Source organism: Ambystoma mexicanum, chromosome 10 (assembly GCF_040938575.1).
Source record: "Ambystoma mexicanum isolate Mex_15411 chromosome 10, UKY_AmexF1_1, whole genome shotgun sequence".
Classification (NCBI taxonomy): Eukaryota; Metazoa; Chordata; class Amphibia; order Caudata; family Ambystomatidae; genus Ambystoma; species Ambystoma mexicanum.
The window spans coordinates 650181924-650198433 of record NC_090932.1 but is presented as its reverse complement, the minus strand read 5'-3'; positions in this window follow the sequence as shown (position 1 = coordinate 650198433).

Here is a 16510-nt window from a genome sequence, read left to right as displayed (position 1 = left end):
ACGATAAAGTTGCCCGCCTGAAACTTGCAATAAAAGGCGTTAATCGGTTAGTACTTGTCAGTAACTTCAAGCTCCCCAAACGAAATAATCACTAACTACAAAAATAAAGCTCTCCTCTCAAACCTTTCTTATTGAGGGATCTCTCAATGTGGGCAGGACAGGGAATGCACTGTATTCAAGTTAGGGAAAAGTTCGGGTTAGGTATTCAGTGAAAGCAAGAAAGTATTGAACTGGAGTTCCCAGCCCTTCAAGATGAGGTAGCAATACCCTTGAGTTGGATCGTGGATGCAGAAATTAATCAAACATCAATAATAGAAATGACTCAGGTAGTTGGCAAAAGGATAACTGTTTTAATATCAATTATCTAAAACAGGGAGAACAACGGACATCAGCAGACGTCCCTCATCACGATCTCAATGCATTTCTTAAAAAAGCTTGTTTATATAACAATAAATTGTCATAGGTGACGTTAACCCACGTACTACTAACGTCATCCTACGTGGCAAACTACAAAAACCTAGTGGCAAGTGTGATATGGTCTAACAGGATCATCTAAGTATATAATCCATACTTGTCTAGGGCAGTGGAATAATGTGATTTGCTTCTTAATATCAGGTGGGGCAACTAAGCCCTCCCTTCAAACAAGTCACTATGAACGTCACTAAATACACAACGTTCCATTGTCTAAATATCTATAGGACTCTTGATTGTGCGGTCCCCTCTCATTGGTTGGCTTCTAACCTCCATCAGTACCTTCCCACCTACGTATAGCAGCATGCAGGCTGGGCGTCCAAGTGCTGGTGAGCTCGTTTTAACCATAGCTTCCCACCAATTAATATATCCATCCACCATCACCTTAGTGGTCTGCTGTCAATTAGGACTTTGAACTTGTCCTTGGGAGTGTTCTTTGCTCAGGAAATTCAGGGGAATGAAGGCGCGCTCTGCCCTTGCACATAGGTGTGACCATCATGCTCGTCCAACTTCTTCTCCCCACGTGACTGAAGACCACAAATTCAAGCTTCTAGTGTATTAAAATACTATTTTCTAATAGACCTCTGACGTCTTCCTTGTTTTTGTCCATGCCTTCTGAACAGGAGCTCTATTCTTTCACACGATTTGTATCCAAGGTCAGCTCACCCCAGCCTGATACGGCCTTGGCTTCTTGGCTCATCCAGCCACGCCTTTCTGAGATTCACCTGTAATTCACTTGTTTTTCTAACTGCGACATACTGGAAAAGCGGCTTTACTTCTTTTGCTCAGCTCTGCTATTGTACGTAGTGAAAACATCTATTCTTTACTCACTCCAATATATTCATATATATATATATAAATATATATATATGTTGGCGCATGCCGAAATCTATTCACTATAAAGCTAGCCTCAGGAATACTTAATCTGCTTGCGTTTCTTTGCATATGTATACGTGTAAACTGCTCGACATTTTCATCTATCTGGTTAGCATAAGCTTCTTCATCTTGATCCCAGAAGGACACTTATCTTCGATACTTTCTTGATGCCTTATAGAATTACCTATATTCTCTCGTCTCTGCATCTCTTCTATGCACGTCAGTCTTGCTTTTTGTGATGTCACCATTCATCTTCACCATTCATTTGTCCTGTTTCTTCGGGAATTTCATTCAAATGACCATCGTATTGTCTCGTATGTAGATATGGCTTCCTCAATGGGAATCTTGCTTGCCAGATTCTCCTAGCTATCAGAATTTTCACTGGTACTGCATGTGTCTCACACTCTGGCTCCCACCATAAGGGCACTATGGGCGAGGTGGTTGAGGTGGGGCTCCTTGACTCCTTCTCTACACTCCCCCCTCTGGGCGATTCATCAACCACTCTCCCATTATTCTCCACATCTCGACATCCTTGTCTGAAAAAATGCTTCTTAGGGATCCATATTTTTATGACTCCCTTCAGGCATCCAGCTGATTTCACATGCTCATCCTTGTTCCAAGTCATGAGCATGCACTGTCCACTTGGACTGCAATAGATCCATCTTCCCACATACTTCTTTGTATACAAGAATTTCGTTCCCTCAGGTGCATGGATACTGGCCTTCACAAAGTCTCGGATCTCTTCATCTGTCAGATCATGATTTTCATCCCTATAGCTTTCTTTGCTGTCTTCCTGCACTGTGTGATTATTATCTTGATCACACAGAATCCCAGCAACACTAACACGATCAGGGCTCCAAGGAACTTGAACATGTCTGCCATCCATTGTGGAACCCAAGAAAAGAGCGATCCAAACCAGCTGTCATCAGCAATGTCTTCTACTTCATCTATCATCTGGACGTGTAGTTTCGTTAGCATCTCTATAGCCTCTGTCAAGGTTCCATTTTCGTCATTGTAAGAAGGTGTGAATGTGCAACATGATTCTCTGACTTTTTCACAAATACCTCCATCCATATCTGTGTTCATGTCCAAGACGTATCTATTCTGAAGAGTCATCAGGCGTATGGCTCTCATCTTTTCTCTGATAGCATTGAATCCCTTAATAGTGGTATTGCTCCTCTGATTCCCACGAGTGTCCTCTTTTCAGAAATGCATGGGGTTCCCAATTTTCCTTGGTGGCTTGGACACCCTTGGCCCAAGTCTGTATGGTGTGCACATGAGCAAAATTCCTGAAATTCTGCTGTGTGAAAAGACTTGGGGTTACCTGTGTTTTAGGCTTTTCCCTTTGAGCCCAGGTAGGTGCACCCACACATGTAAGGTACCGTTTTCATCAGGACACCTGTGGGAACGTGGGACCATTGGCCTTGCGTTGTTAGCGGCGTGTTTCGGTGGGTGAGCGGAGTGAAATGTGCTCAGATTATGTTTTTTTTTCCACCACATTTTGGACTTTGCCGGGGGTTCTGGGTAATACATTCTGGGCCGATTTGCGCAAATTAGACCTCTGTGGATTCCCACGGGTGTCCTCTTTTCAGAAATGCATGGGGTTCCCAGTTTTCCTTGGTAGCTTGGACACCATAGGCCCAAATCTGTATGGTGTGCACATGAGCACAATTCCTGAAAATCTGCAGTGCGAAAAGACTTGGGGTTACCTGTGTTTTAGGCTTTTCTCTTTTTGCGCCCAGGTAGGTGTACCCACGCATATGAGGTACCATTTTCATCGGGACACCTATGGGAACGCGGGACAGTAGGCCATGTGTTGTTGACGATGTGTTTAAGTGGGTGAGCCAATTGAAAAGTGCGCAAATTGTGTTTTTTTCCGCAACATTTCAGACTTTGCCGGGGGTTCTGGGTAATAAATCTTGGACTGATTTGCGCAAGTCAGACCTCTGTGGATTCCCACGGGTGTCCTCTTTTCAGAAATGCATGGGGTTCCCAGTTTTCCTTGGTGGCTTGGACACCCTAGGCACAAAACTGTATGGTGTGCACCTGAGCCAAATTCCTGAAAATCTGCTGTGCAAAAAGACTTGGGGTTACCTGTGTTTTAGGCTTTCCCCTTTACGCCCCGGTAGGTGCACCCACACATGTGAGGTACCGTTTTCATTGGAACATCTCTGGGAACGCGGGATGGTAGGCCATGTCTTGTTGGCGGCGTGTTTCTGTGGGTGACCAGAGTGAAATGTGCAGAAATTGTGGTTTTTCCCCCCCAAATTTGAACGTTGCCGGGGGTTCTGGGTAATAAATTCTGGGCCGATTTGCACAAGTCAGACCTCTGTGGTTCCCACGGGTGTCCTCTTTTCAGAAATGTCTGGGGTTTCCAGTTTCCCTTGGTGGCTTGGACACGCTAGGCCCAAATCTATGTGGTGTACACATGAGCCAAATTCCTGAAAATCTGCTATGTGAAAAAACTTGGGGTTACCTGTGTTTTAGGCTTTACCCATTGCCCCAGGAAGGTGCACCCACCCATGTGAGGTACAGTTCTCATCGGGACACCTCTGGGAATGTGGGAAGGTATGACATTTGTTGTGTTTGCGTGGTTTTCACAACATTTCGACTCATTTGCTGCTGCCCTTTGTCACACAACCCTTTCATTTCCCAAATGTGACTTACATTTAGTCGCTGCTTTAGGTACTATACACTTTTGTAAACTGCACAAGTCACCATCCCTTCAAAAGGTCTGCCTGTGCTCTTTCAGAAATTATATGCTTGCCCTTCCGCACCACATTTGTTTTCCTTATTTACACATGCTAAGTACGTCTGTTCAGGCCGTAAGCATAAAACCCCTGTGTACCATCGCTCCATTTTTGGCTTGTGGTATTGCTTGTTTTGTGAAACATTACAAAAAATGTGTGATTTCCTAACTGGAAGAGTCGGGGTAATGTAGCAGAGCATTGTTTTTCTCAAAATTCATAGAAGCCATTGCCATACCAGGCCAACCATGTCCACCACATACCTTTTCTTCTGTTATTTTCCCACTTTTTCCCCAAACTATGGAATCTTTCCCTACATAGTTGTTGCCTGACCTTCGCTAATCACCCCTTCCTACACTTGAAATTTTGTCCACCGTTCAGAAATGTATGCCTTTCTGTCCTCCTATTCAGCTTTCCTACCCTTTTCTTTCATTCCCTCCACGCATGTCCTATTGGAAAAAAGGCCAAAATCGCCTACCTCTCACAAAACGGTTGATAAACATATCAAATATTTTTGTTTTTGTTTCCACTCAACCTGTTCTTGAAAGCCAGGAAAATGGGGAATTCAGCACAGCAAACCATTTGTTCCTAGCTCTTACAAGGAAAAAAAACACTGGCTTCTTTGTACATCATTTTATTGACATTTTCTGAAAAACCCCAAAATGTTCTTGCTTTTTGGTTATTTTCTATCACCCCGCCCTACAGCAAACTAGGATTCCTGTGTGCCATTACAACCGCCTACATGTGGGAAAAAAGGGGCCAAATTTGGCCAAGATATCTCTTGTAACAAAAAAGTTACAAGGGATTGAATGGTGACATACCAAAATCACCAAAAAAGGCCTTGGCACTGGGGGGGGGGACCCATGGCACTTAAGGGGTTAAGCAATATCTGTCCACCTACGCATTCATGTGTCAGGACTGTCGCCTCATGATCTCTGCTACGTATTGTCTTCCCCACATCATCTTGTCTCAATTTTGCATGCAAGTCGCTGCGCTCCTTGTGCTCGCCACTGGTAACTTCTGCTTTTGTATTTGCTTGCATCGCGTCACTAAGTGTGTCTTCGCTGCTATACGCGGGTGTTGTAAAAACAGGATTGGTATATCCTCCTGCTGCTTTGAATTCCTTTAAAGGGTAAAATACCTGACTTCCTGCTGTCGTACCTGCGTCTGCAGTTTGAGGAGGAGGAGTCGGGCTATGGGCTATTCATCTCCCGCATCGCGCTGAATCAAAATCTATTGCTTTTGGGTCGGGTCCCCTTCCTCATCCTGAAACATTTTCCATAGCTCTAATATAGCCAATCGATTACTTAACTTCTTTCCCTTATAGGCAGCATGTAAATACGTGGTCATATGTTGCTGCACACATTTGGAAAAGCTGCCATCCCTGGGCCATGGCTTTGCCATTTTGCCCTCTGTATTGTGAGTCCATTATGCGCTATACTTGCATATTTTGTCTTAATATCATGGGAGGGACCTGCAGAAATGTTGAATGGGTGCATCCCTCATGGTGACACGTTACTTGGTAATTGTCAATACTTACTTGACCTCAAATCGGGATTTTGACACGTTCAATTATCCTTTGTCAATTCATAGTTTGCATAATGAACATCACTTTTCGATCCAATTTACAAAACCAAAGCAATCAAAAGAACCATTTCAACAGCCTCTCTGGCTCACCACCATCAACAAGAGCATGCTACACACCGCGCACACTGTGACTTTACTCATGTGTTCCTTGAGGTTGGCTCAAATGGCATAGCACTTTTCGCCACTTCAAGCGACAGTTCAACAAAATGGCCTCCACCACTGTCTAAGCACCGCAAGTCCTATTCGACAAGCTCACATGTGACCAACAACCTTGTATTGTTACCAACAACCCCACATTGTATTCTGACATCACAATCCATTCAAAGAAAAACCCTGAATACTTTGATAAACATCTCCACTTTTGACAACATAGACACAATAACAAACATGATATAACGCACAGCCGTCTTCCTGCCTCACCAAGACAGAGGGTATCCCAAAAAATCCCGTAGTCCTTCTTCTAATGTATCCATGGCTTGCCACTGACATATTTAATGTCAAAAATTCAACTGCATCATCCTACTCAAACATTTTGATCAATGATAACAAATCTGCTGGTTGTTTCGTTTGTAAAAACAACAACATGGGGCGATAGATGTTTTTATTCCTTTGGTCCCTGCTCTTGTAATTCTTTACCAGGGCAACTCTGGCAGACTGAGTCCTTATCCGTGTTCAGGAGGAAAGTAAAAACATATCTTTTTTTATAATTTGTCTTTTTCGGTAAGCATACACTTGACTGATAATAATTTTGTGGGGCCAATGGTTGGTTTTTAATTAACATCTGCGCCCAGATGCAATTTTCCTTGGTCCTTTGGGTATGTACGTTATAAATGTAAAATCAAATCAAATCTAATTCTATACCACCGCATATAGGAATACACCTCAATGAGATAAATTAAGAAACCACCATCCGCGAGCTAAGTAAGCACCTTCTGCAAATATCTAGACACTGGTAACCATACATAATCATCCTTGAACCAAGCTAAACTGCCCAATTCACAGGTATTCTTTTTTTTTTTTTATATTGTTCATCCATAAACCAAGTTAACTCCCAGATCAAAAGTAACCTTTTTATAGTATTTTTGTAAAATATTTTTAATCCAAAAACTAAGCTGACTGCCAAAAGAATGGGTAACCTTCCCAAAAAAACACAAAAACACAGAAACAAAACACTAAGTGGAACTTTCCCTTCCCCTATAGTGCTGTATAGCTGAGTCTATACTTACACTCTGTGATCAGCTGAAGCCCTTCGGACAACGACTCTCCCTGAATCTGCCACTCTGCCGTCCGGTCTGCTTGGCGTCCCATGGGGAGCAGGGAGGAATTTCTCCAAAGCAGATTCTAACAGCCTTCAATTATTCCCACGTGTGGTCTTGGGGGTCGGTCCTAGCAGGTTACTGGGCAGTCCTTCAGGCATGCAGCGGGACAACGTGATTTTAATGCGGAAAGGTCTTAGCGACCATCACTCTGCTACCACTTGAAAAGGAGTGGCAGGGACACTCTTAGCAGATACCCTGATTGCCAGCAAGAGGGTACTTGGGCACCAATAAAAATCCCCACCTCAAGAATGGAAGACTCAACAATATGGCAAAGTTTACTGTCTTTATTACCAATAAAAATTACAGGGATCACACTAGAACAGCATCTCATTCCAGAAGTTCTCATCCTACAAACGTGGGTTACACCGTTTTTAAGTCTAGTGATGTCATGAAACGAGTTACGTCCAAAAAACCTACCAGGGCCTGGGGATTGGTCAGTTTAGGAAAACTATATATATAATACATAGGGGTTAGCCTGGTTATTGGATCGCAATATCTGGTTGCTCCTCCTAGCACCACCTCTAAATGTTACAATTACATAGTTGCAGGTTAACAGGGAAATTAATTGCCACTGCAACATAGTGTGCTTAACATGAAAGGTAGCAAACTATTAAACAGAACAAGATCTCTCAGCCATGGGACCTTGGACAGCTGCTAGGCTGAGTAAAACGTCTGAAGGCAATGGGAACGATCACAAAGGTGCTGTATGTTCCCAATAAGTTGTCATCTCTGATCTCCTTAGCCCTGAGAGCGTTGTGAAAAACCAGAGGGTGTTTGCCTGCCCAGAGCCCGGAAATCGCTTACTCAGGTAGCCAGGGCACGACAATTGCCTTTGGATCCAGACCCTGGGAATCGACAAGGTGGGAGGATCACCTGGGTGAGGGGTCCTCTGGGAGTGGTGGAGAGACACCTGATGGCGAGACGCGGTGTCACCCTTTCCCAATACCCCTATCCAATCCTATTTTATGGGATATTCCAATTTCCCAGAACTCCCATTTCCTACACCAACACTGTGCCGAGAAGGAGGAGATCTACGGCTGAAAGGATTACTACGCATGCAATACACTGGACATGTCCCTCTAATGGGGTCAGGCACTTGACTTTAATCACACACTCCTAATACTTATTAACTCTCCCCACATGGTTAAAAGGTGGAACACTGAGAAACACTTTGAGCAAGATGGTGCACGAGAAGGAACAGTTCCTCCAGGGCTATGGCGAACCAGGCAAAGGAGAGCAACAAACCGAGGGGTTGAACTGAAGGGACAGGAAGTCAGAGACACCCCCCACCCCCTGCCACAGCAAGAGATTGTTATTTCTGAAAAGGCCTTGTGGATTGTGCACAACAGCCCAGCTGGATGGGAGAAAGAGTCTTCCAAGTGCTACAAGGTTACGAGTCACCCATCCGGGTGAACGGTAGTGTTTAATTGAAATGCTTGCAACAAATATCCGAGGGATGAAGGATACGCGAGCGCCGATGAGCTGCGAGAGGAAGTGAAGCCATTGTTAAGAACTGTGAATACGAAACACAAAGTAGCAGAGTGGTCCGGCGAAGTGAGATTGCCCAATCGAAAGTCTCTGTGAAATGTTTTAAAGCTGCAGTGGCAGCGGGAAGCGAGAGAAAGAATGTCCATACAAAACCGCATGTAAGAAAAGTTTGAAAGACTTGATCTAGAAGCAATTCATATTAAATCAAGTCATACGTAGCAAGTACATTTTCCAAGAGGCATTGGAATTGAAGGAACATATGCAAAGTGGAAGTAAAGAAAGAAAGGAGAGTCGAAGTGGTCATGTGGAGGGGAGAGCAAAAATCATCCCAGTTTTGAAAGTCTTCGACAGTGAAATCAAAATATGAAAGAAGGTATGAGCCCGATTGAGGGGGACCTATAGTGTGGAATGTGAAGAAAGCTTGGGGGAGGGAACCCCACCAAGGAGAAATGGTTTGAGCCGGATTGAGGGGAACCTATAGTGTGGAATGTGAAGAAAGCTTGGGGAAGGGAACCCCACCAATGAGAAAAGGTTTGGGCCTGATTGAGGGGAACCTATAGTGAACTGCAACTAAATACTATACTTACCATCTTTTTGTTGACACTGTGTAGAAGCTTGAAGGGTAACCTGGACTTGGGTGATGGGAACCTGAGAAGTTCTGGCTACCTCTTGCAATGTAGATCCTGATCCCACACAGTGATGCTGCTCCTAGCCCAAGTGCTCCAGTTATCACCTTCAGTCCATCAGCCAGCCATGATGGCATCCATGACCATAGATACACCAACCAGCTCTTGTCCTTCCCTGTTCCTCGTGCTTTGTTCTCCAACTTCAGATGCATCGGTGCCAACTGTGCAACTGCATCTGAGAGAGTTCTGTGTCTTTATCGATAGCGGGTATGACTGTGCAACATGAACTCCTGATCTTTGCTCAAACTCCTCCTTCCATTGCTGTAAGGAGGTCCAGAACATGTCTATTCTGGAGCGCCACCAACCTTAGTGCTCAGAGCTCTTCATTTATGGTGTTGAACCCATTTACTGTCAAATGTATGGTTACCATTAACTCCCAGCAGGTTACCTGCAACCATTTGGCATTTGTGTATGTCTCTATTTCTGGTATTAGTAATGCAAAGAACATCTGTGTCCTGCTGAACTGTCTATGGTGCACTGGGACGTCATCCAGTAATGTTTCTGATTTGCTTGAGAAGCAATTACCCCTCTGTTCACTCTTCTCAGTCCTGCCTGCTTCTCTTCTTCCTTTATTTACGCTGTTGGTGCTATATTCAGTGATCTCTTCTTCCTTCTGTTGTTTTCCATCGGCGCTCAGGAGGATAGCTTAGCGGCAACATGCTCGCCTTGGAAGCAAAACGACATGGAGCAACACAGGTTCGATCCCCGGGTCTTCGCTTAGAAACCTCTGGGTATTAAGCGCATTATAAATAACCTATCATATCATATCATCATGGGGAAGACGTCAAGCTTGACGTCTTTCTTGGGTAGCACCCACAAAGGCATGTTGATGTGCACCAAGGAACATACTCCTCCCCAATTCGGTGGCAGTTTCTCATATGCTTTAGATCCACACGCCCAATACTGGTCCACGAGTACTGCTGTTCCCGCTCCCATCGTCAGAATGATCTCAACCGTTTTGCATCCAACATTTTCATCAACTTCTTCATCGCCATTGTGCTGGTAACACAGGGCCGATGTCGTCAGGGGAATTATTGGCATTGGCCCAGATTCATTCTCCACCCAAGTCACTAACTTTGCATTCCTGTCCCAGTCCTTCATGCACTTGTCATTTTCTTCTTGTACTTTGCTTACTGGTGCTTTAGCTAATGTCAGTGCTTTGCTTCCCACCACTCCATCTTCCCAGCCATTGTTAGTGTATACACATCCATAGATCAATATCTGTGGTCTTTCCCAACATCCAGGTTCGATTCCTATCTCTTTTACTCTTGTCCATGGGCATGGCAGTTCTTTCAGTGTGATAGTTTTTGTTTCTCCTTTCTCTGGCCCCTCTGTTATGCACTGCAGTCCTTCATTGAGTTGCCAGTAGTTGTTCATTCTGGGTAACGTCATGATGTAACTATCTTCACATGGGAATGTTCCCTTGGACATCCATCTTAATGTTGCTATCTTCATTTGGAATATTCATCGCGTTTGGAACATTGAGCGATACATCAAGCATTGGGCTTTTGCTGAAGGTATTTCAGTTGCAATGAAGGTACTTGAGGCACTCAAGGCATAGGGGATTAAAGACCAGACATAACAGCTCTCCCCGGTGGTATTCCTACCAACCTTAAGCATGTGTTTATACAAAATGTTGTTGATTACCCGTACTGCGTCTGTGAGATATGTGTTTACTCCGTTCATGTCTGCATCAACACTGCTCTTACCTCTCCTTACCTTGGCAGCAGTGTCTCCCCTTCCATCTGACACAGTAGGCCTTCCTGCTCGGGTCGGGGTAATGTTAGTAGAGGGTACTGTGGTAATACTCACCATTACAGATAATTGCCACAGGACAACTCCCATTATTTGACTGAGGATGAGTGGCCTCACCATGACGATAGCAGTCCTTGTTAGCTTGCCCATAACCACTTACACATCTAGATCCTTGCAGCTGATGAGACGATAAAGTTGCCCGCCTGAAACTTGCAATAAAAGGCGTTAATCGGTTAGTACTTGTCAGTAACTTTAAGCTCCCCAAACGAAATAATCACTAACTACAAAAATAAAGCTCTCCTCTCAAACCTTTCTTATTGAGGGATCTCTCAATGTGGGCAGGACAGGGAATGCACTGTATTCAAGTTAGGGAAAGGTTTGGGTTAGGTATTCAGTGAAAGCAAGAAAGTATTGAACTGGAGTTCCCAGCCCTTCAAGATGAGGTAGCAATACCCTTGAGTTGGATCGTGGATGCAGAAATTAATCAAACATCAATAATAGAAATGACTCAGGTAGTTGGCAAAAGGATAACTGTTTTAATATCAATTATCTAAAACAGAGAGAACAACGGACATCAGCAGACGTCCCTCATCACGATCTCAATGCATTTCTTAAAAAAACTTGTTTATATAACAATAAATTGTCATAGGTGACGTTAACCCACGTACGACTAACGTCATCCTACGTGGCAAACTACAAAAACCTAGTGGCAAGTGTGATACGGTCTAACAGGATCATCTAAGTATATAATCCATACTTGTCTAGGGCAGTGGAATAATGTGATTTGCTTCTTAATATCAGGTGGGGCAACTAAGCCCTCCCTTCAAACAAGTCACTATGAACGTCACTAAATACACAACGTTCCATTGTCTAAATATCTATAGGACTCTTGATTGTGCGGTCCCCTCTCATTGGTTGGCTTCTAACCTCCATCAGTACCTTCCCACCTACGTATAGCAGCATGCAGGCTGGGCGTCCAAGTGCTGGTGAGCTCGTTTTAACCATAGCTTCCCACCAATTAATATATCCATCCACCATCACCTCAGTGGTCTGCTGTCAATTAGGACTTTGAACTTGTCCTTGGGAGTGTTCTTTGCTCAGGAAATTCAGGGGAATGAAGGCGCGCTCTGCCCTTGCACATAGGTGTGACCATCATGCTCGTCCAACTTCTTCTCCCCACGTGACTGAAGACCACAAATTCAAGCTTCTAGTGTATTAAAATACTATTTTCTAATAGACCTCTGACGTCTTCCTTGTTTTTGTCCATGCCTTCTGAACAGGAGCTCTATTCTTTCACACGATTTGTATCCAAGGTCAGCTCACCCCAGCCTGATACGGCCTTGGCTTCTTGGCTCATCCAGCCACGCCTTTCTGAGATTCACCTGTAATTCACTTGTTTTTCTAACTGCGACATACTGGAAAAGCGGCTTTACTTCTTTTGCTCAGCTCTGCTATTGTACGTAGTGAAAACATCTATTCTTTACTCACTCCAATATATTCATATATATATATATAAATATATATATATGTTGGCGCATGCCGAAATCTATTCACTATAAAGCTAGCCTCAGGAATACTTAATCTGCTTGCGTTTCTTTGCATATGTATACGTGTAAACTGCTCGACATTTTCATCTATCTGGTTAGCATAAGCTTCTTCATCTTGATCCCAGAAGGACACTTATCTTCGATACTTTCTTGATGCCTTATAGAATTACCTATATTCTCTCGTCTCTGCATCTCTTCTATGCACGTCAGTCTTGCTTTTTGTGATGTCACCATTCATCTTCACCATTCATTTGTCCTGTTTCTTCGGGAATTTCATTCAAATGACCATCGTATTGTCTCGTATGTAGATATGGCTTCCTCAATGGGAATCTTGCTTGCCAGATTCTCCTAGCTATCAGAATTTTCACTGGTACTGCATGTGTCTCACACTCTGGCTCCCACCATAAGGGCACTATGGGCGAGGTGGTTGAGGTGGGGCTCCTTGACTCCTTCTCTACACTCCCCCCTCTGGGCGATTCATCAACCACTCTCCCATTATTCTCCACATCTCGACATCCTTGTCTGAAAAAATGCTTCTTAGGGATCCATATTTTTATGACTCCCTTCAGGCATCCAGCTGATTTCACATGCTCATCCTTGTTCCAAGTCATGAGCATGCACTGTCCACTTGGACTGCAATAGATCCATCTTCCCACATACTTCTTTGTATACAAGAATTTCGTTCCCTCAGGTGCATGGATACTGGCCTTCACAAAGTCTCGGATCTCTTCATCTGTCAGATCATGATTTTCATCCCTATAGCTTTCTTTGCTGTCTTCCTGCACTGTGTGATTATTATCTTGATCACACAGAATCCCAGCAACACTAACACGATCAGGGCTCCAAGGAACTTGAACATGTCTGCCATCCATTGTGGAACCCAAGAAAAGAGCGATCCAAACCAGCTGTCATCAGCAATGTCTTCTACTTCATCTATCATCTGGACGTGTAGTTTCGTTAGCATCTCTATAGCCTCTGTCAAGGTTCCATTTTCGTCATTGTAAGAAGGTGTGAATGTGCAACATGATTCTCTGACTTTTTCACAAATACCTCCATCCATATCTGTGTTCATGTCCAAGACGTATCTATTCTGAAGAGTCATCAGGCGTATGGCTCTCATCTTTTCTCTGATAGCATTGAATCCCTTAATAGTGGTATTGCTCCTCTGATTCCCATGAGTGTCCTCTTTTCAGAAATGCATGGGGTTCCCAATTTTCCTTGGTGGCTTGGACACCCTAGGCCCAAGTCTGTATGGTGTGCACATGAGCAAAATTCCTGAAATTCTGCTGTGTGAAACGACTTGGGGTTACCTGTGTTTTAGGCTTTTCCCTTTGAGCCCAGGTAGGTGCACCCACACATGTAAGGTACCGTTTTCATCAGGACACCTGTGGGAAAGTGGGACCATTGGCCTTGTGTTGTTGGCGGCGTGTTTCGGTGGGTGAGCGGAGTGAAATGTGCTCAGGTTATGTTTTTTTTTCCACCACATTTTGGACTTTGCCGGGGGTTCTGGGTAATACATTCTGGGCCGATTTGCGCAAATTAGACCTCTGTGGATTCCCACGGGTGTCCTCTTTTCAGAAATGCATGGGGTTCCCAGTTTTCCTCGGTAGCTTGGACACCATAGGCCCAAATCTGTATGGTGTGCACATGAGCACAATTCCTGAAAATCTGCAGTGCGAAAAGACTTGGGGTTACCAGTGTTTTAGGCTTTTCCCTTTTTGCGCCCAGGTAGGTGTACCCACGCATATGAGGTACCATTTTCATCGGGACACCTATGGGAACGCGGGACAGTAGGCCATGTGTTGTTGACGGTGTGTTTAAGTGTGTGAGCCAATTGAAAAGTGCGCAAATTGTGTTTTTTTCCGCAACATTTCAGACTTTGCCGGGGGTTCTGGGTAATAAATTCTGGGCCGATTTGCACAAGTCAGACCTCTGTGGTTCCCACGGGTGTCCTCTTTTCAGAAATGCCTGGGGTTTCCAGTTTCCCTTGGTGGCTTGGACACGCTAGGCCCAAATCTATGTGGTGTACACATGAGCCAAATTCCTGAAATTCTGCTATGCGAAAAAACTTGGGGTTACCTGTGTTTTAGGCTTTACCCATTGCCCCAGGAAGGTGCACCCACCCATGTGAGGTACAGTTTTCATCGGGACACCTCTGGGAATGTGGGAAGGTATGACATTTGTTGTGTTTGCGTGGTTTTCACAACATTTCAACTCATTTGCTGCTGCCCTTTGTCACACAACCCTTTCATTTCCCAAATGTGACTTACATTTAGTCGCTGCTTTAGGTACTATACACTTTTGTAAACTGCACAAGTCACCATCCCTTCAAAAGGTCTGCCTGTGCTCTTTCAGAAAATATATGCTTGCCCTTCCGCACCACATTTGTTTTCCTTATTTACACATGCTAAGTACGTCTGTTCAGGCCGTAAGCATAAAACCCCTGTGTACCATCGCTCCATTTCTGGCTTGTGGTATTGCTTGTTTTGTGAAACATTACAAAAAATGTGTGATTTCCTAACTGGAAGATGGAAGAGTCGGGGTAATGCAGCAGAGCATTGTTTTTCTCAAAATTCATAGAAGCCATTGCCATACCAGGCCAACCATGTCCACCACATACCTTTTCTTCTGTTATTTTCCCACTTTTTCCCCAAACTATGGAATCTTTCCCTACATAGTTGTTGCCTGACCTTCGCTAATCACCCCTTCCTACACTTGAAATTTTGTCCACCGTTCAGAAATGTATGCCTTTCTGTCCTCCCATTCAGCTTTCCTACCCTTTTCTTTCATTCCCTCCACGCATGTCCTATTGGAAAAAAGGCCAAAATCGCCTACCTCTCACAAAACGGTTGATAAACATATCAAATATTTTTGGTTTTGTTTCCACTCAACCTGTTCTTGAAAGCCAGGAAAATGGGGAATTCAGCACAGCAAACCATTTGTTCCTAGCTCTTACAAGGAAAAAAAACACTGGCTTCTTTGTACATCATTTTATTGACATTTTCTGAAAAACCCCAAAATGTTCTTGCTTTTTGGTTATTTTCTCTCACCCCGCCCTACAGCAAACTAGGATTCCTGTGTGCCATTACAACCGCCTACATGTGGGAAAAAAGGGGCCAAATTTGGCCAAGATATCTCTTGTAACAAAAAAGTTACAAGGGATTGAATGGCGACATACCAAAATCACCAAAAAAGGCCTTGGCACTGGGGGGGGGGACCCATGGCACTTAAGGGGTTAAGATATCTGTCCACCTACGCATTCATGTGTCAGGACTGTCGCCTCATGATCTGTGCTACGTATTGTCTTCCCCACATCATCTTGTCTCAATTTTGCATGCAAGTCGCTGCGCTCCTTGTGCTCGCCACTGGTAACTTCTGCTTTTGTATTTGCTTGCATCGCGTCTCTAAGTGTGTCTTCGCTGCTATACGCGGGTGTTGTAAAAACAGGATTGGTATATCCTCCTGCTGCTTTGAATTCCTTTAAAGGGTAAAATCCCTGACTTCCTGCTGTCGTACCTGCGTCTGCAGTTTGAGGAGGAGGAGTCGGGTTATGGGCTATTCATCTCCCGCATCGCGCTGAATCAAAATCTATTGCTTTTGGGTCGGGTCCCCTTCCTCATCCTGAAACATTTTCCATAGCTCTAATATAGCCAATCGATTACTTAACTTCTTTCCCTTATAGGCAGCATGTAAATACGTGGTCATATGTTGCTGCACACATTTGGAAAAGCTGCCATCCCTGGGCCATGGCGTTGCCATTTTGCCCTCTGTATTGTGAGTCCATTCTGCGCTATACTTGCATATTTTGTCTTAATATCATGGGAGGGACCTGCAGAAATGTTGAATGGGTGCATCCCTCATGGTGACACGTTACTTGGTAATTGTCAATACTTACTTGACCTCAAATCGGGATTTTGACACGTTCAATTATCCTTTGTCAATTCATAGTTTGCATAATGAAAATCACTTTTCGATCGAATTTACAAAACCAAAGCAATCAAAAGAACCATTTCAACAGCCTCTCTGGCTCACCA